Genomic DNA, 23653 nt, shown 5'->3' on the forward strand with positions numbered 1-23653 from the left:
AAATATACTTTTCCCAAATATTCAAACACTGAAGCTAGAATGCTCCAATTCCTTACCAGTAATCTTAATTATGTGTAGTCCTCCCCTTCCTTGTCATAATCCTTATGAGGTTTACCCATCTTGGGAGAGAGCAACCGTGCAGCTCTTATGTTACAATTTATTTTTTAACATAGCTCCCTGTCGTACCATGGTAGGGATAGATAATGAAGCCCTGAAAATAGCAAGCAGGCACAACACACCAGTGCAACCACAACCAGAGGGAAGACGGACTGTCGTGAGAAAATAAAATGTCTCAATGGTTTGAATATTATCTATAAGTAATTCATCACATCCCTTATCTTTGATGAGATATCAAACAGACAGAGGTGCACTGACTGACAGGACACACAGGGTAATCTAAAGGCAATATATAGGAAGGTGCAATGCAAACATAGCATAGAGACCAAAGCCAAACAGTTTCACCCCAGGCAACACAAACTGAGGAGGCAGCCTTACCAACAAAGAAGCACCAGCAGAACGAACAAGCAGTTGCAATGCAATGGGTCTTACGTTTGCTCGAGTTAAAGTTAATAGCATTGTAAACTTGTAACCGGACTTTTCTACCCACATACACTGCAAATGAAAAGTAAAACAGTTTCACATTAGCGAGCCGACGGCCGCCATAAATGCAAAGCAGACACACAAAAGGAAACAGAAGTTCGCTTGCAATGAAAGTATTCCCAAAAGTCCATGTGACTGACAAAAGTGCAATTATCCATGTAACCGGTAAAAGGGCAAATATCCATGTAACAGGGTTGATATCATGCAAAGTGCTTGATTACTGCCCAGCGAGGTCACGTTGCCTATGAAATAAAGAGAAAAAGTAGTCCAGAAACCATACCGGAAACAAGGAGTCTCATATGTTTTCAGTAGTTGGCCGGTGTGCTCGAGGCGGGCTAACCACCGGAAAAGGCATGACGTATGCATGCCTTTCACTAATTAAATCAAGTGACTTAAAAGGCAATCCCACAAACCAACCAAACTGGGCGTGGTTAAAAGCCCACAGAGAGATTACACCGGGACAGAGCGCTTTGCACCCTCAACCCTGAAAAGGAAAGGGAAACCTAAGAGAGTGGCTGAAAGCAACAAGAAATCAGCACATTCAGGAAAAAGCTGAAGGAGAGAAATAGTCCAGCGCCACCAGCAGAGAGAGGATAGAGGACGGACCAAATGTATCAGGACATACAAAAAGAGCCAGACAGTAAAAGGTCAGCATGAAAAACAAAATCCAAGCCAGATGACCAACAACAAGGTAGAACAACCGATTACAACCTTTACAAACAGCACAAACAGCACAAACAGCACCCCTCTAGACCAAAAACAAATTTCAGTCAGAACATTGTGCCCACCTGAATAAACCTGAGAAATGAAACTCGAATGAGCAAACGTGGAACTAGCCATGACTGAGCTCACACAAATCAAACAGCTAGGAAACACTGCAGTAGACCATACTAGTCAGAGTGGAGAGGTCACTGAAATATCCAGGACTGACTGAGAGTGAATCAGAGTGGCAGAAGCCAAATCAGTAAATCATCATCCAAAAAAACTTCAAAAGAAACTCTGTCTTCCAAATCAGTAAGCAAGCCTAAGAACCAAGCGGGACACAAGCAAGAAGGGCAGGGCAACGGAGAGAACTGGGTACAGAAGGGATTGCTGATGGAACCACGAGGAGCAGGAACCAAGGTCAGAGCCGCCACGAAAGCAGCCCCAAAACCCTCACAGCACACCCCTTCCATAAAACTTGAGGACCCCTGGAACTGAGAGGAAAAGAGGAAAGGTAAAAGAGCTGCCAATCATAGCAGGAGCGCTCAAAAGGAACTAGTAAGGAAGCTGAAGAGTAGACAACTCCGCAAAAAGATGTGTCCTGAAACAAAACAAAAAAAGAAACAGAAAAAGGGATAACTATCAAAGGACGCACACCCACTATCAGTCCCAATCCCAGGACCACCAGCTACGCCTTGAGAGCAGCAACAACCCACGGTAGTGGGCCACATTCATCAGCCAACAGCAACCACGACGACAGGAACACTGAGAGTAGATTAAACACCTCACAAAGCAGCTAATGATGTTACTGGATTTTTGAGAACTGGAGGAAAACCAAACCTGACGATACCAGTCGGCAGGACCCCTACTCGTCAAACTGGTTTTCTTTAAATTGATATCTTAAAATGCTTTCACCAAGTTTATGATGCCACCCTGGAGAATGTCCTTCCTCGTGCTCTTGTTATCCCTTTTGTGCATATAACAGAGTAGCTCCATTCTCGCACAGGCTTATTTCTCTCAGAGTAATTAGATGTATTCTGGTGTGTGCAGGAAGGCTAGCTGTCTGATCCGTATCGTGAGTATTTGTGGCCAGTGGCCGAGACAAGATACAGAGCACAGTTGCATTGTTATTTGGTGTCATATAACTTAATTGATTTAGAAATCAAAGGAAACATGTGGAGGTTTCTTAGACTTCGTTTATTTCTCTTTTCCTGTGGTTTTGTCTTTGGGTGTTTGGAGTCCTTAAAATCTCAAAACTCTGTGTGACATCTCAGAGGAAAGAAGTTGTCTCATTTGCTTTATGCTGAAATCCCTGTTCCTGGAGGATTTCTTTGTTCTTTACGTATTATTATTATTATTATTATTATTATTATTATTATTAGTGGTGGTAGTAGTAGTATATTATTATTTCTTTTATTCTTCCTCTTCACCTTCATATTCCTCTTGCTGCTCTATTTAATGTAGGTCTTGAGTAACCTCAAAGACCCTTCTCTTCCTTTTCTGCTTTTCAGTATAGCCAAGCCAGGGTTTCTGGTTAGGAGTGGGTGGTGTTCCGCTTCTTTTAGGGTTCCTCGCAGTTCTGTAATGAGTCACGTCAAGTCATTTTTATTGCATTTGGCAATCAATCCTTTTACCAACGAGAATTGTAAACATTGTGACGAAACGATCGATGCAGCTAAATGCAAGAATGTAGTGAGGACATAGGGTATGGATCAAATCCACTTTCTACTTTTTATAAGAGACAACAGCCATGAGGATTTTAGACATTCAAAAAGGTACAGCCAGTGGGGGGAAATTGGTAGGTTTTTATCCTCATCTGAGTTGAAAGCAATATACTTGCATTTCCCTATATCGACATCAATTTATGAAATATTCAGTGGAGCTTGTATCTGCTAATTATTCAGGCATGTACTGACAATTTGTTACACGTTCATGCAACACTTGAGGAAAGTAATACACACATAACAAACATTACTGCTAGGAGCACATAAATAGAGGCCACACTCTGGGCTCTGCACTCTTCTCCTAAATTGCTATAGAGCCAGACGTCAGCTACAGTTCTGTTGCGTCATTGTGCGTGTGTTAGTGTGTGTTAGGGACGTGCTTTAGTGTTAGATGATGTTTTATTATTAGTTAACAGTGCATGTATTTGTAACTTTATATACATGCTGATCTTTTATGTTTACTACGTTATAATATGATGTGTATTTGTGTCTTCGGTGTACATAGCTATGACTTTTGACTTTAATTTTATTTTATATACTTTGTTGGAATCTGAATAGGTTTACTCAATGTCTAAAGTTAAGTGACCTTTTTGCACCTTATTTTATTTTTTTGTAACTTTTTACATATCTAAATGTGATGATGCATGCAATATGTAAAGATATAGAACGTTTTTTCTTTTGGTATCTTTATGTGTTCGATTTTGTGCTGGTGGTGTTATTCCGTGCGTTCATTGTTTTCTATGATATATCCCTTGCAGTACTTGTGAGTTGCCATGTGAGTGGTCAAGGGGTGGTTGGAGTAGGCTTGAGCCTCTTTAGGCTGTGGTATTGCTGGGGAGGATGAGGGTTCATCTTTGTTGAATTGCAATTGACCTACCTCTTTGTAGGTGTGTTTTATTTTGTGTGTGTGCGTGTGTGTGTGTGTGTGTGTGTGTGAAACGCTCCAAAACTCCCACATTTATACCTGAAACATAGGACTACGCATTCTCCAAGGAGAACTCAAAAAGATAAGAACATAAGAAATAGGACCTGCATAAATGTTCATCTCCGAGCTTAATTTTGCGCGGGGGCCACCGGCACTCACTTCTGAGGACCGGCATTTATTTTTCCTCAGATGTTTCCCGAGAGAAGCAGAGGGAAAACACACAAACAGAAAATTAGGAGGAAGAGAAAAGTTGAAAACCGTCACCAAGCGAGAAAGCGGGAACCTGCAAGAGTGAGAGACGGATGCAGAAAGTGTCTGGCAGAGAATTAAATAGGCCTGAGGTGGAATCATGATTTAGCAGCCCTGGTGGTTGAAGCTCTGACATTTATTAGCGCCAGGCACAGGTTTCTGAACAACGCTTTGGGCACGGGCACTGATAGAGCGTTCCGTCCTAATAAATTACCTGTATTTGGACGCTCTTGGGTCGATGAATCTTTTGACCAAGTGGGGCTCTCTTCACCCGAGATTAGTCAATTTAATCAAATCAATAATCAATAACGAACATAAGCAATGCCCTGATCAACATAACACTTCACAATTAATCCAGAAAACATTTCGGCGAACCATGACCTTTCGGCTATGAATAACCACACCAGTTCATTCAAAGTTAATGAATTTATTTCCCTATATTAACAAAGCTAGCACGATATAAATGTGTCTCAACACCAAATGATATATGTAAATGAACATTAATAGCTGTCCATAACGGCGAAAAAGATGCAATCTATGCAGCATTTGAATAACAATGCATTCGATAATAGCAACGCAAACCACTAAAACTATAATCTGTAATGGGCTAATTGCATACATTAGTCAGCATAACAAGGTCTCAAATTGCATCGTGCAACAAATGAATCCTCATCTAACCTCAAATTAGCATCTGCATGTGGGACTTCATGCAAAAAACAATTTAGCAACATTGATTTGGAAAACTCCTAACTAGGGCTCTTACCAAAAATCAGCAGTTGGTTACCTAAAAAGAAACACAATGCAATTGTACATTTTCCTTTCATATTTACCAAATTCAATCAGCATTCAAGGAAGTCTTCGTCTCACAGGTACCGGTTTCGATCAGCATGGGACGGGGCAAAGGGGCAGGGTGGACGGGGCAATTGCCTCACAGCGGCAAGATAAAAGGACAAAACTACTACTTTATGCAAAGGGGCAGATCAAAGTTAAAGTCTCTAGAGCGAGAATTACTTAAAGTCTCTTTCTCTCGATTAGAGAAAGCATCAAAGTCTCATTCAAAATGGCGTCGAACATCAATTGGCATCGTCGAAGATGGCAAAATGACAAGGTCGGCAAGATGGGCCATAATGGCTGCAATGGGCAATAATGTCCTCCATGGGTGCAGTGGTTAAGGGCCAATGGCTAATGGCTAATGGCTAATGGCTAATGGCTAATGGCTGCTTTCTTCTTGTGCACCAGGTTTAAATAAACAACAGTTCAAATCCAGTAGGGTCTTCCATTGGAGGGTTCATAGGTTGGCTTCAAATTGTCCAATCAAAAACAACAATTCACAAGCTTCTACCTAGGCATACATTATCCTTGGAGTCGGGAACGTAAGTTGCAACATATTTTACCAATTAACTCACTTTCAGAGCTTCCATTGTCTGCACCTGCAGATTGACCTTGGAGCAAAGAAGAAGATGCCAGGCTGGCACGAAACCTTAAAGATAAGCATGTGAACCGATCTCACTGGAAAAGTACAGCTTCAAGCAGGAATACACGTTTTATTAGCACATTAGAAAAACACGAGCATCTAAACCGTGAGACAAGGCAACTAGGCCGAAGCCTCCACTAAAGTTATGCTAAGTTAAAACATTTCAAACAAGCAAATCATGGCACACGTTTACGGTTATGTCAGATTAGTACAATTCTAATACATCACGTTATATAAAGCACGCTTATAAATGTTGGCGAACTAATCTGAGGGCACATTTGTCCCCGTACAATCTTTATTAGTTCGGTTAAAGTCACAATTGATTATTGCGGCACTATGTTTATGCGCTAATAAATGTAAAACCTTCGTTTCTGCGTCATCAATCCCTCCTCTGATGACTATATGTCATCACACAAAACTATTCCCACAAATTTTATTCCATTAAAATTCTGTCAGTTCTCTTTGCCTTTTAGTTCCCCTTGTTCTTGCCTTGTATTCTTCTGCCATTCTTTTCATCATTTTCTCTTCCTTCCTTCTCTTAATTCTTGCCATGATCATTAGTATTCCCCTCTTTATTCCCCAAATCCCAAAGATGCAAATTAGTACTATTAGTATTCCCTGTATTATTTTTAGTAATATTCCATTCCAAATGCCACCAAGCCAATTTCCCACTGAAGCAACTCCCTTTCCAACCTTCTCCCAAACTCCTGGTTCTTTCAATTCCTTCAAGTCTGCACTAACAGGAGCAGAAGTAGAAGCATCAATTTTCTCATTCTCACCCTTACCACGCGTTGCAAGCACTATTGCCATTATTATTAGTACACATGCAGTTATCAAGCCTATACACGCATATTTACAATATTTCACTCTACTGTTTTGTGTAGCGTACTTAGTCATGATCTGTATAGAATCAGAGAGCTAGAAGCACTTATAAAGAAACGATTTAGCAATTAGTTACAGAGCTGAACGAGCGCAATGTTCACACAGTTTTCTTCAGGAGCCCAGTCACTTATCGGTTAGCAACATTCGTCTCAATTCGGCAATAACTCAGTCTTTTATCAGTTAGCAACATTGTCTCAAATCGGGTTTAAGAGTCAATCAGGTTATCAAAGTCTTATCAAGTTAGCAAATGTCTCATCCGGTTTAGCAATGTCTCAGCTGGTTGTATCACGTTAGATTATAGCAAGCAATGTCATTTATCACCCTTTCAATCAATAGTGTCCATAAAACTTTTCTTTTCTATTGGTATCTCTTCTTCTTCGTTCTTGAGGCTAAGAGATACAAATTCGTCAGTCCAATCGTCATTGACTACATATGCCCATTCTGGACCGGAATATCACTTTGGTATCCTTTTCCTTTTCAATTTTGCATCTCTCTTCGATTCTGCCTCACTGGTACTTTCCTCTTTGGCCAAGTCTTTTTCTTCACTTGATGTTGGTACCACGACAGACACTTCCTTTCTTTTCTCTTTCACTCTTGGCCCTTCACTGTCGTTCAACGTTTCTCTAGTTCTTAGTTTTACTGGTGATATACTTGGTCTTCTCTTTGCACTGTGTCCACTTGATGGACCTGCGATCTCTTCTGAGGAAGTTTGAACAGTTTCGTTCTGTTCTGCCTTGTCCCCTCCTTCTGGGGAGTCAATCAGGTTTTCCTTTTCTTTTTCTGTACCGTCTGCTTCTGGGAAAGCCCTCCTCTGATCAGGCTCTCCTGCTTCTTCACCTCTTTCGAGCCCTTTGTCACCGTTACTTTCTTCAGGCTCTTTGTTACCTTCAGCTGCTTCGTCGCTGTCTGAGGTTTCTCCTTGGTCTTCCCCAAGTGAATCGGTTGTTTCGTCCTCAGAGAATATTTCTCTCTCTTCTATTTCTGCCTGTTCTCTTCTAGTTCTGTTTTGCTCTGTCTCAGCGCTCGGCACTTTGTTATCAGGTACTGGCAGTTTCAGCGCTTCAACTTCCTCATCTGTGGGACACAACACTTTCTTTGTATGACTGGCGTGAATCCAGTTGGGAACTCCCGCACACTTCACAGCGGTAGTGGTCGTCAGGATCACTTGGAAAGGGCCTTTCCAACGGGGTTCCAGACACAACTTCCTCACGTGCTTCTTTATCACGACCCAGTCACCTGCTTTCAGTGTGTGTCCTGGACCTTGGATCGGTGACAAGGTGGTTGCTTCCACCTGGTGAGAGAAAGAGCGAACCACGTCAGCCAGACCTTTGCAGTAGTCTAACACCATATCATCTGTAATATTCAAAAGCGCGTTTGCGGGAACTGCAGGAAGTCTCATGGCCCTGCCCATGAGAATTTCGTGCGGGGACAATCCAGTCTTTCTGTCAGGGGTGTTTCTCATTGACATTAACACCAAAGGCAATGCGTCAGGCCATTTCAAATTTGTCGATGCACATATTTTCGCCATTCTTGATTTCAGTGTACCATTCATCTGTTCCACCAGTCCCGAGGCTTCAGGGCGATAGCTACAATGCAGTTTTTGCTCAATGTTCAGCGCTGCGCAAAGTAACTTTATCACCTCGTTATTGAAGTGACTTCCTCTATCTGATTCTAAAGAGATCGGGAATCCGAAACGTGGTATCAACTCGCTCAACAATAGTTTTGCAACTGTAAGGCTGTCATTTCTACGTGTGGGGTATGCTTCAATCCAGTGACTAAAAATGCACACAATCACCAACACATACTTCAGACCTCCATGCACAGGCATCTCAATAAAGTCCATCTGCACTCTGCTGAACGGGCCACCCGCCCTGCCAATGTGGCTCATGTTCACAACCGTTCCCTTTCCTGGGTTCATCTGCTGACAAATGACACAACGATGGCAAACTGCTTCTGCAACTTGACGGAATCTGGGGTTAAACCAATCAGTTTTGAACAATCTTATCATGGCATCTCTCCCTAGGTGAGCCTGCCCATGATAGAACCGCGCTAGCTGCGATAAGAGACTATTTGGTAAAACAAATTTTCCTTCATTTGAAACCCATAACTCATCTGGTCTTCTTGTACATTGTGACTTAATCCAGGAAACTCTTTCATCCTCCCTGACGCTATTCTGTAATGCTTTTAGTTCATCCATTGTATCCACGACCTTCAAGGCAAATGCTTCAGCTGGTTCGAGTTCTGGTTCACTTATCAAATTCCATTCATCCCTGAGCAATATACAGTTCAAGGCACAAAATCTTGCGACTTGATCCGCATATGCATTTCCCAGGGAAACATAGTCCTGTCCTTTTGTATGAGCACTACACTTTACCACTGCAATTTCGGCTGGCATCTGAATGGCGTGTAACAATTCCCTTATTCTCTCCCCGTTTTTCACTGGGGACCCTGAAGAGGTCAGGAAACCTCTCTGTGACCATAGTTGCCCAAAGTCGTGCACAATTCCAAACCCGTACTGACTGTCAGTGTAAATGGTAACCTTCATCAATGTAGACAGTTGGCATGCTCTTGTAAGGGCTACAAGCTCTGCTACTTGTACGGAATAGACTCCTTGAAGCCAGGATGCTTCCAAGACACCTGTTACAGTACATACAGCATATCCTGCTTTCAAAATTCCCAACCCATCTCTTAGACATGAACCATCATCAAAAATAATATGGTCATTTTCATCAAGCTTAGTATCCCTAATATCAGGTCGGGGTTTTGTGCAAAATTCAGTCACCTGAAGGCAGTCGTGCTCGACGTCTTCAGCGTTCTCAATTTCAGCATTTTCACCGGGAAGCAAGGTTGCTGGATTCAACGTAGTGCACCTTTTCAGCTGCACATTCGGTGAGCCCAGAATTATTGTTTCATATCTTGTGAGTCTTGCTCCAGTCATGTGTTGCGTTCAGGAGCGGGTCAAAAGTATCTCAACTGAGTGAGGGACCATGACTGTTAATGGGTGTCCCATCATTATTCCTTCACTCTGAGTGAGGCTGATACCAAATGCTGCTACGGCGCGCAAACACCCTGGCAGTGCTGCTGCGACCGGATCCAAAGTAGCTGAAAAATACGCTACTGGTCTGTTTATGCCACCATGGGCTTGGGTCAAGACAGACAAAGAACATGCATCACGTTCATGACAAAACAATGTGAAAGGCTTTGTGTAATCAGGCATACCTAAAGCTGGAGCCCTGCACATGCATTCTTTCAATTCAATAAAAGCATCCATCTCATCTCCTTTCAGCTCAATTTCATCCAAGGCATCCTTCTGGGTCAGTTTCAGTAAAGGCTTGGCTAGAGTTGAAAAGTTGGGAATACACTGGCGACAGTAGCTCACCATCCCCAAAAACTTCCTCACCTCCCTCCTCGTCTTTGGTGGACTCATTTGAAGTACACTTGTTATTCTTTCCTTCATTATTCTCCGTGACCCTTTCTCTATTTGATGACCCAAGTATTTTACTTTCTTCTGACAGAACTGCAACTTTGAAGGAGACACCTTGTGTCCATTCCTTCCCAAATGGTTCAGTAGAGCAATGGTGTCGGCTGTGCAGCCACTTTCTGTCTTAGATGCAATCAGTAAGTCATCGATGTACTGTACTAGGGTTGACTCGAATGGCAATTCTAACGCTTCCAAGTCTTTCTTTAGAATCTGATTGAAAATTGACGGTGACTCCGAAAACCCTTGAGGAATTCGACACCAACTGTAAACTCTGTCTAAGAATTTGAAACAAAAGAGAAATTGGCTGTCCTCATGAAGAGGCACCGAAAAGAATGCTTGTGACAAGTCAATGACTGAGAACCACTCGGCCTCGCAAGGGACTTGAAACATTATCACAGCTGGATTCGGTACTACAGGGCAGCATTTAATTATGATGTCATTTATTTTCCTCAAGTCCTGCACGATTCGGACCTTTCCACTCGGCTTTATTAGTCCCATGATTGGTGAATTACATGGACTGCTTAACACTTCTTTCAGTACCCCCTGTTTTACAAACTCGTCAATGAGTTGGGCGACTTTCATGAGGGTGTCTTGTGCCATGTGGTATTGTGGGGTCTGGGGAAAGGTTACATTGGGTTTTACGGTCACTTTCACTGGTTCCACTCCTTTCACCAATCCCACCTCTTTTCCTGTCATATCCCACACTTCCTTTCCGACTGTTTCCCGTAATTCAGCTGGAATATCTTCTTCAGTTATCATCGGAAAAAGGTTAATCAGAGGATATTCTTCATCGACAGTTTCCATCTCATCCCCTTCTACACTGTCCTCTTCTTCCCCATCACTGCTCGTCTGGATTCTAATTCCATCGTTCGAACACATAATCGAACATCCCAATTTGCACAATAGGTCTCTCCCTAACAGTGCTATCGGGCTTGAGTCACATACCACAAATTTATGTGACCCTTGATAGTTACCAATTCTGACTTGTACTGGATCTGTGATTGGGTTCGTCAGGTGCCTGTTTGCTACTCCCACTACTTGAACTGTTCTCCCTGAGAGTGGCAAATTTGGTACTTCAATGCTCCTAACAGTTGAATGTGTGGCTCCTGTGTCAACCAAGAATGAAACACGATGACCCATAACTCTTCCCTCCACATATGGACCCTTTTGATCAACTTCCAAGGATGCTGCAAGCACACAATTTCCCTCCTCATCTGAACTTTCACTCTCCCATACATTGTTTATTCCATTCTCACTGTGTAATGGGAACTGTTGTACGGTGCCATTTGTATTCATCACCTGACCCGAGACCTGTGGAGGAACCATCACTTGCTGCTGACTCACTGGTGCCAAAGGTATTTGCATTTGCTGATTAGGTACCATGGGAAACTGCTGTTGCATTGGCTGCATTTGCGTCATCTGCATACGGGGCATCTGCATCTGCTGCGGCTGCATGGGCTGTAATCCCTGCAGCTGATTTATGGTCGGAAAATTTGGGTTTGGACCTCTCATTTTCGGTCCCCTCATTGTCTGGAATGCATTGACATCATTGTTTTGCTGACCAACACCTGCACCTTCCTGCATCACCATCGGGCACTCGCGTTTCCAATGCCCGACGATTCCGCACACGTGACACGGCATCACCCTTTTCATTGCCTGCACACCATTCGGAATTGCAACAGTGTTCAAATCTGGACCATTACTCCCAAAGCCTCCTCTGCCTCTGCCTCTCGCCTGTGGCTGAAACACCATATTTCCCTGCGGCTGCGGCTGCGGTATCTGCTGTTGGAACCCTTGCAACCCTTGCAGACCTGTCTGAGCTGCTTTAAGTTGCATCACCATCACTTTCTCTTTCAACCTTTTCTGTTTCACTTCAATTTCGTCGCTACAGTATTTCGCATAATTCAACACCTCATCAATAGGTTTCGACTGCCAACAAATCAAATGCGTCTTTATCATCTGACTTATCTCTGGTCTCAGCCCTTCCACAAATCTAAACACAAAATGAAGCATGTCCTTCGCCTCTATTGTTTCCGTGCTACTGTAGTTCTTGAACGCCTTCAACAACCTCTCATAGTAACCATGAATCGACTCTTTAGCCTCTTGGGCAGTTCGATCAATCTTCTGCTAATCCACATTTTTCGCGGCAACCTTCGTCTTCAAATGCTCAATCACCTTATAGTACAAGCTCATTACCATAGGTGATGGTGCACCCGTATCCCTGTCTCTCTCTGGTTCACTTGTCGGCCAACCTACAGCCCTTTTGCAGTCTTCCCACAAATCTGCCGGAACCACAATCTCAAAGAGGGTGTTCAGGTCTTCCCAAAGACATTTTGCAAGCTTCACAAACCTATCAGTCTGTTGATACCATTCAATCGGTTTCTCTCTCAGTTTGGGAAAATCATCCGTAAAAGACTGAATGTCGCTTCTGTGCCACGGTACATGTATTAATTTTCCCCCTGCTGTCTCCCTCATTGGTAACATGGTTATTGCATCACTACTCTGCGGTCTTTTCTCCTTATGCTCTGGGACACTATTTTTCCTCTTTTCCTTTTTCTTTGCCCATCTGCTTTCCCATTTGTCTAAGCACCTCCACACTTGTGCACTCTGCAGCAATTCTCTAAGGTGCGTTTTCATGCCTGCTGACCTCATGTGTTCAAAGTCTGTGGTCCCGAAATCCAATCTATAGCTCCTGCTCAAGTGTTTTGTCTTGTCTATCTCAACCCCGTTTTTGTCAGCTATTTCTTGCAACCTTCTATGTACCTTGTTCACTTCTCTCGTAATCCTAGGACATAGATACCTCAGCTCTTCTTCCGAGTAGGACTCTAACCTATTCAAACCCATAGTCCCTTCCACCAATTCTTCTGCTTCCATGTTCAACCTGACCTTATTCAGATAGTCTTCTCCCTTCCCACTGGCTGAGCTTTGTGTGGAATTCAGACTGTTGAACCACTGTGTCAGCTGTTGCGCATTCAACCCCATCAGTGTAGCATTCACATCGACTGCCATTGATGGTTGCGGCAACTTTTCAGTGTTCGATGATAGCGGTATCATCAGTGGGGGACTCGACCTCACCACTGTTGACTGAGCACATATGGGACTAAACTCCATCAAGGACCCAGATCCAGTTGGCAGAGCCGCTATCGGAGTTGTCTCTGGAGTGTTTTCTACGCACCTCCTTTCCGTCCCACTCTGCACCATTGATCCTTGACCGCTCATACCTGAGTTAGGCTGAATGTACAAAGGTACCGGTGGACCTACAGTAATGGGTAGGGATATCGCATCTGGGTTCTGTCCATTCCCCAGGTTCTGAGGCATGTTCATTCCCACACTATGGGTCATCATTGCCGGCATGCCCGTCTGACTCCCCGTCATCTGAGCATGTACGGTTCCCCCCTGCATCTGCTTTTGAGGCATCAAAAACTGGGTTGATTCAGCTTGTGCCAATGTTGGGTTGCGACCATTCTGTACTCCCATTACGGTTGGATCTAGAATCATTCCCGTACTGTTGTCACTGCTGTAGTACCTTGGGACCTGCGGCTGATAATTTTCTGTTGTTTTCAATATAGGCACATCTGGATATATTCTCCTAACCTGCGGTATCTGCGGGGTGAACAGTAAACTCGGGTCCTTAGATCCCGATGGCGTTCCTGAACTCGGAGTTTCATTATTCTGTACCGGTGCCGGAGGGGCAGAACTGGTACTTGGACCTTGTCCACTCTCTGCATAAGGTGGTGGACGGTCGTTCAGCAATTGCATGATGAACTCCTCATCCTCTGACTCGTCTTCTCTCCTTAACTTTTCCTCGTCCTCTCTATCTTTGGAACACCTCCTGTTTGTCTTACAGGTAGCTTTCTTGCCTGTCGCCTCTTCTTCCTTAGCAATTGCGGGAAACAATTTTATCCCCTGCAATATATCTGACCTCCACACCTTCTGTGCATTATCCCACCTAGCGTCCGCTAGTGCCTTTTCTACCTTTCTTATCCTGGTCTCGAACTTCTTTTGCTGTTGCTGTCTAGCCATTAGTTCCCAAATCGCTAGAGCCTCAAACTGTGCTGGCCTTGGAGGTACCTTCATGTCGTACATCGCGAATCTCAAATTCTCTAGGATCCTTATATTGAATGTCCCATGGATCGGGAACGCTACGCTCCCATGTCTCTCTGTCAGCTTGTGCCATTGCTTTAGCCAAAGGCACGGAGCTACCCCCCTTTCCTCCATTACAATGTAAGCTGGTGTACCTTCGGGTGGCGTCTCCTCTCCTACGCTCGCTTTAATGTAAGACTCCCCCTTCATCGCACTCTTTAATGCTTTAAAAAATTTCATTTTCTCATCTTTTATTTCACAAAGTTTGTAATCAATAAGTGACTTTAATTCCCGGAATACTCTTCGCTTGCCTTTCCCCTTCCAATCGAGCCCCACGGACTGCGTCCAATCCGTGCGCGGCCCTTCTTTGCAACCAACCTATCCCAGCGCGGCTCCTAGTGACGTCACACTCACACACACTGCGGCTGACAAAGCCTCACGGCTTGTCCTCCTTCACTCCGCTCCCCTCGTAACAACTTCTGGCATGTATCGCGAGCAACCAAATAATAATAAAACAGATCAGTCGGTTTACTACAGGAAGGGTAACACAATCGCTTCAGGACCTTAGGGATTTTTCACTAGCCTCGGCAGTTATTCCATCTTTCTCGGTCCCCACTTTCGCAAGCAAATCCTGACCCGCAGACTCTGCTCTCAACTTGTCAATGATCTATTCTAGTGCACTTAGAATTTGTCAAAGCCCGAAGTCGAAGTTTTCTTTCACTCCCTTAACACACGTACCGACTCGTTGACCACGCCCGGTCAACCTATTAAACCAACCAGACCACAACATAAAACAAGTGTCTCATACACTTTTCAACATACTCCGGAGTCTCTTGACCTCGCAGGGCCCGTCTCAACAACAACAACCACGTGGACCTTTTTCTGCACAAAGCGCCACATGCACATGAAGTTCGACGACTTCCCTACTCTCACACTCGGAGTCGCACCTCCGCTATTCTCTAAAATCCTCGCAACCTTTTCAAACAATCTGCGGCAATAAGCTGTGCAACCGCAAAACCCTGACTTCACTCATACCGTCACTAGTACCGCCAACGCCGATTTCACACCTCCATTCTCTCCATTCGCAAGCTCCGAGATCCCGGGAAAGTCGCGGGGGACTTAGGGCATCATCATTCTCTCAATCTGTTTTACCCAAGAAAAATCTAATTCAACACCATATACCTCTCGAGTGGGGTCTCAAAGAGCGCAACCGTTACCTCTCGAGCGGGGTCCCAAAGGGCGCAACCATTACCTCTCGAGTGGGGTCCCAAATGGCGAAACCGTTACCTCTCGAGTGGGGTCCCAAAGGGCGAAACCGTTACCTCTCGAGTGGGGTCCCAAAGGGCGAAACCGTCACCTCTCGAGTGGGGTCCCAAAGGGCGAAACCGTCCTCTGCTACCATCTACTGATAGAGCGTTCCGTCCTAATAAATTACCTGTATTTGGACGCTCTTGGGTCGATGAATCTTTTGACCAAGTGGGGCTCTCTTCACCCGAGATTAGTCAATTTAATCAAATCAATAATCAATAACGAACATAAGCAATGCCCTGATCAACATAACACTTCACAATTAATCCAGAAAACATTTTGGCGAACCATGACCTTTCGGCCATGAATAACCACACCAGTTCATTCAAAGTTAATGAATTTATTTCCCTATATTAACAAAGCTAGCACAATATAAATGTGTCTCAACACCAAATGATATATGTAAATGAACATTAATAGCTGTCCATAACGGCGAAAAAGATGCAATCTATGCAGCATTTGAATAACAATGCATTCGATAATAGCAACGCAAACCACTAAAACTATAATCGTTAATGGGCTAATTGCATACATTAGTCAGCATAACAAGGTCTCAAATTGCATCGTGCAACAAATGAATCCTCATCTAACCTCAAATTAGCATCTGCATGTGGGACTTCATGCAAAAACAATTTAGCAACATTGTTAGAAATGGGGTTCTTGGTTGGCAGTCAGGTTACCCTCTGTCCAAGCAAAAGCCCTCACTCTAGTCAGGGTAAGTCACACACTATCCAAGATTATCCTGTGCCCACCCTCTGGTAGCTTGGCACGAGCAGTCAGGCTTAACTTAGAAGGCAATGTGTAAAGTATTTGTGCAATAAATCATACAATACCACCATATAGCACCACAAAAATACACCACACAGTGTTTAGAAAAATATATAATATTTATCAGGATAATTGTAGGTCAAAAAGAATAAAGATGCAATGGAAAATTGTAGAACTATCACAGGAAAGTGATATAAAGTGTCTTAAGTCTTTAGAATGTAATACAGTGTCTTTCAAGCACAAAGTACCTGGTTTCTGGTGGAAAATCTCCTCAGAGGGCCACAGGTGAAGAGATGCGTGGAAAAAAGGGGTGTGTGCGTCGATTTCCTCTCAGCACACGCAGACTTGCGTCGTTCTTTTCCACGCGGGGAAGTCGGGCGTCGTTTTCCGGCACGCAGACAGTCTCTTTTTGTGGATCGCGGGGATTACCAGATGTCCCGGGTCTGTGCGTGGATTCTCCTGCTTGTTTTCCGGCTGCGCGTCGTTCTGCGGGGCTGCGCGTCGAAGTTTCGATCTCACGGTAGGCGTCGCGTCGATTTCTCCTTGGAAGTCGGGCGGCGTTGTCCTTGCGAGGCCGTGCGTCGAAAGTTTGGTCTCACGGCAGGCGTCGCGTCGATTTCTCCTTGGAAGTCGGGCGGCGTTGTCCTTGCGAGGCCGTGCGTCAAAGTCTCGATCGTCCCGAGGGCGTCGCGTCGATCAGCGTCGGTGTGCAGCGTTTTTTCTCGCCGCGAAACAAGCTGTGCGTCGAAATTTTCGGCGCACGGAGCGTCCAAGTGAAAGGAAGAAGTCTTTTTGGTCCTGAGACTTCAAGGAACAGGAGGCAAGCTCTATCCAAGCCCTTGGAGAGCACTTTCACAGCCAGACAAGAGTTCAGCAAGGCAGCAGGGCAACAGCAAGACAGCAGTCCTTTGTAGAAAGCAGACAGGTGAGTCCTTTGAGCAGCCAGGCAGTTCTTCTTGGCAGGATGTAGTTTCTGGTTCAGGTTTCTTCTCCAGCAAGTGTCTATGAAGGGAGCAGGCCTCACAGTAGTGTAAAAACGAATTTAGGAGTTTTACACTACCAGGACATATAACTACACAGGTACATGTCCTGCCTTTTACCTACACAGCACCCTGCTCTAGGGGTTACCTAGGGCACACATTAGGGATGACTTATATGTAGAAAAAGGGGAGTTCTAGGCTTGGCAAGTACTTTTAAATGCCAAGTCGAAGTGGCAGTGAAACTGCACACACAGGCCTTGCAATGGCAGGCCTGAGACAAGGTTAAGGGGCTACTGAGGTGGGTGGCACAACCAGTGCTGCAGGCCCACTAGTAGCATTTAATCTACATGCCCTAGGCACATGTAGTGCACTCTACTAGGGACTTACAGGTAAATTAAATAGTCAATCATGGATAAACCAATCAATAGTACAATTTACACAGAGAGCATATGCACTTTAGCACTGGTTAGCAGTGGTAAAGTGCTCAGAGGTCAAAAGCCAACAACAACAGGTCAGAAAAAATAGGAGGAAGGAGGCAAAAAGTTTGGGGATGTCCCTGTTAAAAAGCCAGGTCCAACATGACCCCCTACCAGCCTAAAGCCAGGGGAGAACAATCACTATCCTGATGTACTTCCCTGTTTGAGGCGACAGAACAAGGACCCAGGCCCACAACAGCAGGGGCATGCTCCAGTTCTTCGCCTTCCTGACTCCAATTGGATCCCTTTGTCCATACTCTCAGGGCCCACTAAGCCCATCCATGGGGAACCTTTCTCCTTTCCTGCGGATCCCATCTGTGCAGCACCTAACCTTACATTGCTCACAGATGTATCCCAGGAGCAGGATAGTACCACCAGGACCAACCCAGTGGTGTTGCCCATTCTATCCCCGGGGTGTGACACTTGTCCCCTCCCCAGGGATAACTCTGTCCACCCGGACAGCAAGCCACTGTGGTTACTGACAGTTGTCAGGGATGAGAGCCAGGCCCCAGGCCTCTCAAAGCTCTCCCACCACTGTGGCTGTGGAGAGTGGGGGGCGGTAGCCCCAGGTGCTGGGCACCCTTTAACCACTCTCCCTTCCACCAGGTCAGGGATGATAGCCTGAACCTGGTCCTCCCCTCTGGGGCTCTGTACCCTCCCTCCTGGAGCGGTACCCCCAGAGTCCACCATGGTCAGGGTGCTTATAGAAGTCGCCCTGTACCATTCCTCCACCAGTGCAGGGCTGTTAACCTGCAACTGGCCCTCCAACCTGGGGTCTGTACCTTCAGGTTGGACTAGGGCCCGGGGTGAGGCTTCCCTCCCCCTGCCCTCCCTTCTGGGGTCCAGCACCCTCCAACTAGGAGTGGCCTCCTCAGAAGACAATAGGGTAGGGGCACTGTTATCAGTAGCCCCTCTCTCCAGGTCCGGGGGGACACCCTGAACCTGGTCTTCCAGCCCAGGGTCTGTACCCTCAGACTGGATCACTGCCTGGCAAACCAGGACTTTCTGGGAGGCACACCTACCCCCCACCAGGTCAGAGTTTAACCTCTGCACCTGACCATTCAACTCAGAGTCGCCACCCTGAAGTTGAACAATTGCCTGGCACGCCAGGACTTCCTGGAGGGCACACTGACCCTCCACCAGGTCAGAGTTTAACCTCTGCACCTGACCATTCAACCCAGAGTCACCACCCTGAAGTTGAACAATTGCCTGGCGCACCAGGACTTTCTGGGAGGCACACCTACCTCCCACCAGGTCAGAGTTTAACCTCTGAGCCTGGTTCCCCAACCCAGGGTCACCACCCTGAGGTTGGGCAATTGCCTGGCACGCCAGGACTTTCTGGGGGGCACACCTACCCCCCACCAGGTCAGAGTTTGACCTCTGAACCTGGTTAGCCAACCCAGAGTCACCACCCTGAGGTTGGGCAATTGCCTGGCACCCCAGGACTTTCTGGGAGGCACACCTACCTCCCACCAGGTCAGAGTTTAACCTCTGAACCTGGCCATCCAACCCAGAGTCGACACCCTGAGGTTGGACAACTGCCTGGCACGCCAGGACTTTCTGGGGGGCACACCTACCCCCCACCAGGTCAGAGTTTAACCTCTGAACCTGACCATCCAACCCAGAGTCAACACCCTGAGGTTGGACAATCGCCTGGCACAGCAGGACTTCTTGGGAGGCACACCTACCTCCCACCCGGTCAGAGTTTGACCTCTTCACCTGGTAAGCCAACCCAGAGTCACCACCCTGAGGTTGAACCATTGCCTGGCATTCCAGGACTTTCTGGGGGGCACATCTACCCCCCACCAGGTCAAAGTTTAACCTCTGAACCCGGTTATCCAACTCAGAGTCACCACCCTGAGGTTGAATCTTTGCCTGGCATGCCAGGACTTCCTGGGGGGCACTCTCACCCCCCACAAGGGACACGCCGTCCCCATAGGCTACACAAGAGTCTGGTTGGCGCAGGTCTCCCGACCTCTGCCCATCCGGCAGAGTCTGGGTTTCCCCCAAACCAGAAACGGTCTCACCTGGGTCATTCCTGGGGGGCTCTGCTCTCAGAGCTGACCCCTGACTTTCAAGATCCTCCACTGGGGTCTGCCACCCCCTCTCAACCCTATGTCTGGACTTCTGCACCCCCTCACTAGGAGTGGTACTGCCAGACACCAGAACTGTTGGGATGCTGTCTACAGTCATCCCCCCAAGTTCTTCTGACACTGCGGGGCTTCCCTCAAAAGGTGGCCCTACGGTACAGGTTAGGCTCTGAGACCTACCTGGGACACTACAATCCTCTCCCACCTCACTTGGTCGGGAACCACTTAGACCACTCCCTTCAGGAGCACCCCCAAATGCCTCTTCAGACTCTCTGGTACTCACCCAAAAGTCTGCCTCCACTGTAAGTTCCCTGGGGTCAGAGAACTCACACTCCACCTGGTGTTGGCGTAGCTCTGGAAAATAAGGACCAGACATATGCTCTCCAGCAATTACATCACTCTGCCCTTCACATGTATTAACCACAGTACCCTTCACCCAACCACCCAGTAACTCAGCCTTGGAAAAGCACTCTATGTCACCCTCTTGAGACTGGTGAGACAGTATCTGCCTGTCCCTGACACTCAACCCATACTCTTCTGGGATGTCTCTACACTCTATATCCAGGACGTCCACCAGGGGGGAACCCTTTTCTCTGTCACTCTCTGCTAGAGTCAGTAAAGTGTCCCTCCCCCCAGTAGGAATATGACTCCCTGTGCCAGTTCCCCAATCCTTCTCAGGGACCCTGTGCATAACGGGAACTACCTCATACTCTTGAACCACCTGGGGTGTGTCAACTCCCTTCTTCAAGTTGGGCACCACATCTCTGGGCTTGTGCCCTTCTTCAGCAGTACTGGATGCAAGATTTTTGCTGCCACCATCTGAACTGGACTCAGCCCTTCCGGCCTCCAGTTTCAGCTCTTTACAGCTCAGCTCCTGAGCTGCAATCTTTTCTTCTTCCAGGGCTAAGAGACTTGTTGCCTCAGCCCTTTCAAGAAACTCATCTAGTTCTTCCACCCACCGCTCTCGAGCTCGGAGCCATTCTGCTCTCACTGGATCTCTTTCCTCATCTGAGTCGTCATCCTCCTCATTTGAGTAGTCCCCCTCCTCATCTGAGGGGTATTTAGTCATTTGGTTTTTTTCTGCCTCTCTCTCTGCCCAGACTACGTAGGCATGTAGCATTTCCATCTTAGTAGATTTCCTTGATACAGAAAGGCCCCATTTTCTGCAAAGCCTCCTTAAATCAGCCTTAGTGAGGTGGTCAGTAGGCACAAAGAGTGAGTAGGTAAGCAATCTCATTGCTGACAAGGTCTTACCGGCAAAAACCAAAATCCAAAGTCCAAAATATCAATAGTATATCCAGGAGGACATCAGAGAACCAAAAGCAAAAAAAAAAAGATGAAAGATCAAGTTAACCTTCAACTGTGGGTAGGTAGTGAAATACTTAGCTACTGTATGTCACTGCACAAACACCAGTCCTATCCCACCGCTGCCACCAATGTTAGAAATGGGGTTCTTGGTTGGCAGTCAGGTTACCCTCTGTCCAAGCAAAAGCCCTCACTCTAGTCAGGGTAAGTCACACACTATCCAAGATTATCCTGTGCCCACCCTCTGGTAGCTTGGCACGAGCAGTCAGGCTTAACTTAGAAGGCAATGTGTAAAGTATTTGTGCAATAAATCATACAATACCACCATATAGCACCACAAAAATACACCACACAGTGTTTAGAAAAATATATAATATTTATCAGGATAATTGTAGGTCAAAAAGAATAAAGATGCAATGGAAAATTGTAGAACTATCACAGGAAAGTGATATAAAGTGTCTTAAGTCTTTAGAATGTAATACAGTGTCTTTCAAGCACAAAGTACCTGGTTTCTGGTGGAAAATCTCCTCAGAGGGCCACAGGTGAAGAGATGCGTGGAAAAAAGGGGTGTGTGCGTCGATTTCCTCTCAGCACACGCAGACTTGCGTCGTTCTTTTCCACGCGGGGAAGTCGGCGTCGTTTTCCGGCGCGCAGACAGTCTCTTTTTGTGGATCGCGGGGATTACCAGATGTCCCGGGTCTGTGCGTGGATTCTCCTGCTTGTTTTCCGGCTGCGCGTCGTTCTGCGGGGCTGCGCGTCGAAGTTTCGATCTCACGGTAGGCGTCGCGTCGATTTCTCCTTGGAAGTCGGGCGGCGTTGTCCTTGCGAGGCCGTGCGTCGAAAGTTTGGTCTCACGGCAGGCGTCGCGTCGATTTCTCCTTGGAAGTCGGGCGGCGTTGTCCTTGCGAGGCCGTGCGTCAAAGTCTCGATCGTCCCGAGGGCGTCGCGTCGATCAGCGTCGGTGTGCGGCGTTTTTTTTTCTCGCCGCGAAACAAGCTGTGCGTCGAAATTTTCGGCGCACGGAGCGTCCAAGTGAAAGGAAGAAGTCTTTTTGGTCCAGAGACTTCAAGGAACAGGAGGCAAGCTCTATCCAAGCCCTTGGAGAGCACTTTCACAGCCAGACAAGAGTTCAGCAAGGCAGCAGGGCAACAGCAAGACAGCAGTCCTTTGTAGAAAGCAGACAGGTGAGTCCTTTGAGCAGCCAGGCAGTTCTTCTTGGCAGGATGTAGTTTCTGGTTCAGGTTTCTTCTCCAGCAAGTGTCTGATGAGGTAGGGCAGAGGCCCTGTTTTATACTAAGTTGTGCCTTTGAAGTGGGGGTGACTTCAAAGAGTCTCTAAGAAATGCACCAAGTTCCCTTTCAGCTCAATCCTGTCTGCCAGAGTCCCAGTAGGGGGTGTGGCAGTCCTTTGTGTGAGGGCAGGCCCTCCACCCTCCCAGCCCAGGAAGACCCATTCAAAATGCAGATGTATGCAAGTGAGGCTGAGTACCCTGTGTTTGGGGTGTGTCTGAGTGAATGCACAAGGAGCTGTCAACTAAACCTAGCCAGACGTGGATTGAAGGGCACAACAAGATTTTAGTGCAAAGAAATGCTCACTTTCTAAAAGTGGCATTTCTAGAATAGTAATATTAAATCCGACTTCACCAGTCAGCAGGATTTTGTATTACCATGCTGGCCATACTAAATATGACCTTCCTGCTCCTTTCAGATCAGCAGCTGCCACTTCAACAGTGTATGAGGGCAGCCCCAATGTTAGCCTATGAAGGGAGCAGGCCTCACAGTAGTGTAAAAACGAATTTAGGAGTTTTACACTACCAGGACATATAACTACACAGGTACATGTCCTGCCTTTTACCTACACAGCACCCTGCTCTAGGGGTTACCTAGGGCACACATTAGGGATGACTTATATGTAGAAAAAGGGGAGTTCTAGGCTTGGCAAGTACTTTTAAATGCCAAGTCGAAGTGGCAGTGAAACTGCACACACAGGCCTTGCAATGGCAGGCCTGAGACAAGGTTAAGGGGCTACTGAGGTGGGTGGCACAACCAGTGCTGCAGGCCCACTAGTAGCATTTAATCTACATGCCCTAGGCACATGTAGTGCACTCTACTAGGGACTTACAGGTAAATTAAATAGTCAATCATGGATAAACCAATCAATAGTACAATTTACACAGAGAGCATATGCACTTTAGCACTGGTTAGCAGTGGTAAAGTGCTCAGAGGTCAAAAGCCAACAACAACAGGTCAGAAAAAATAGGAGGAAGGAGGCAAAAAGTTTGGGGATGTCCCTGTTAAAAAGCCAGGTCCAACAAACATTGATTTGGAAAACTCCTAACTAGGGCTCTTATCAAAAATCAGCAGTTGGTTACCTAAAAAGAAACACAATGCAATTGTACATTTTCCTTTCATATTTACCAAATTCAATCAGCATTCAAGGAAGTCTTCGTCTCACAGGTACCGGTTTCGATCAGCATGGGACGGGGCAAAGGGGCAGGGTGGACGGGGCAATTGCCTCACAGCGGCAAGATAAAAGGACAAAACTACTACTTTATGCAAAGGGGCAGATCAAAGTTAAAGTCTCTAGAGCGAGAATTACTTAAAGTA

The 23653-nt window shown here is 46.1% G+C and overlaps 1 protein-coding gene across 4 annotated transcripts in view; it reads left to right on the forward strand.

The window, feature by feature from the left end:
- CORIN (corin, serine peptidase) overlaps nucleotides 1–23653 on the forward strand; it is a 1512429-nt gene that overhangs the window by 1255053 nt on the left and 233723 nt on the right. The gene's annotated exons all lie outside the window — the stretch shown is intronic.

The sequence above is a fragment of the Pleurodeles waltl genome, chromosome 1_2, assembly GCF_031143425.1.
Source record: "Pleurodeles waltl isolate 20211129_DDA chromosome 1_2, aPleWal1.hap1.20221129, whole genome shotgun sequence".
Lineage (NCBI taxonomy): Eukaryota > Metazoa > Chordata > Amphibia > Caudata > Salamandridae > Pleurodeles > Pleurodeles waltl.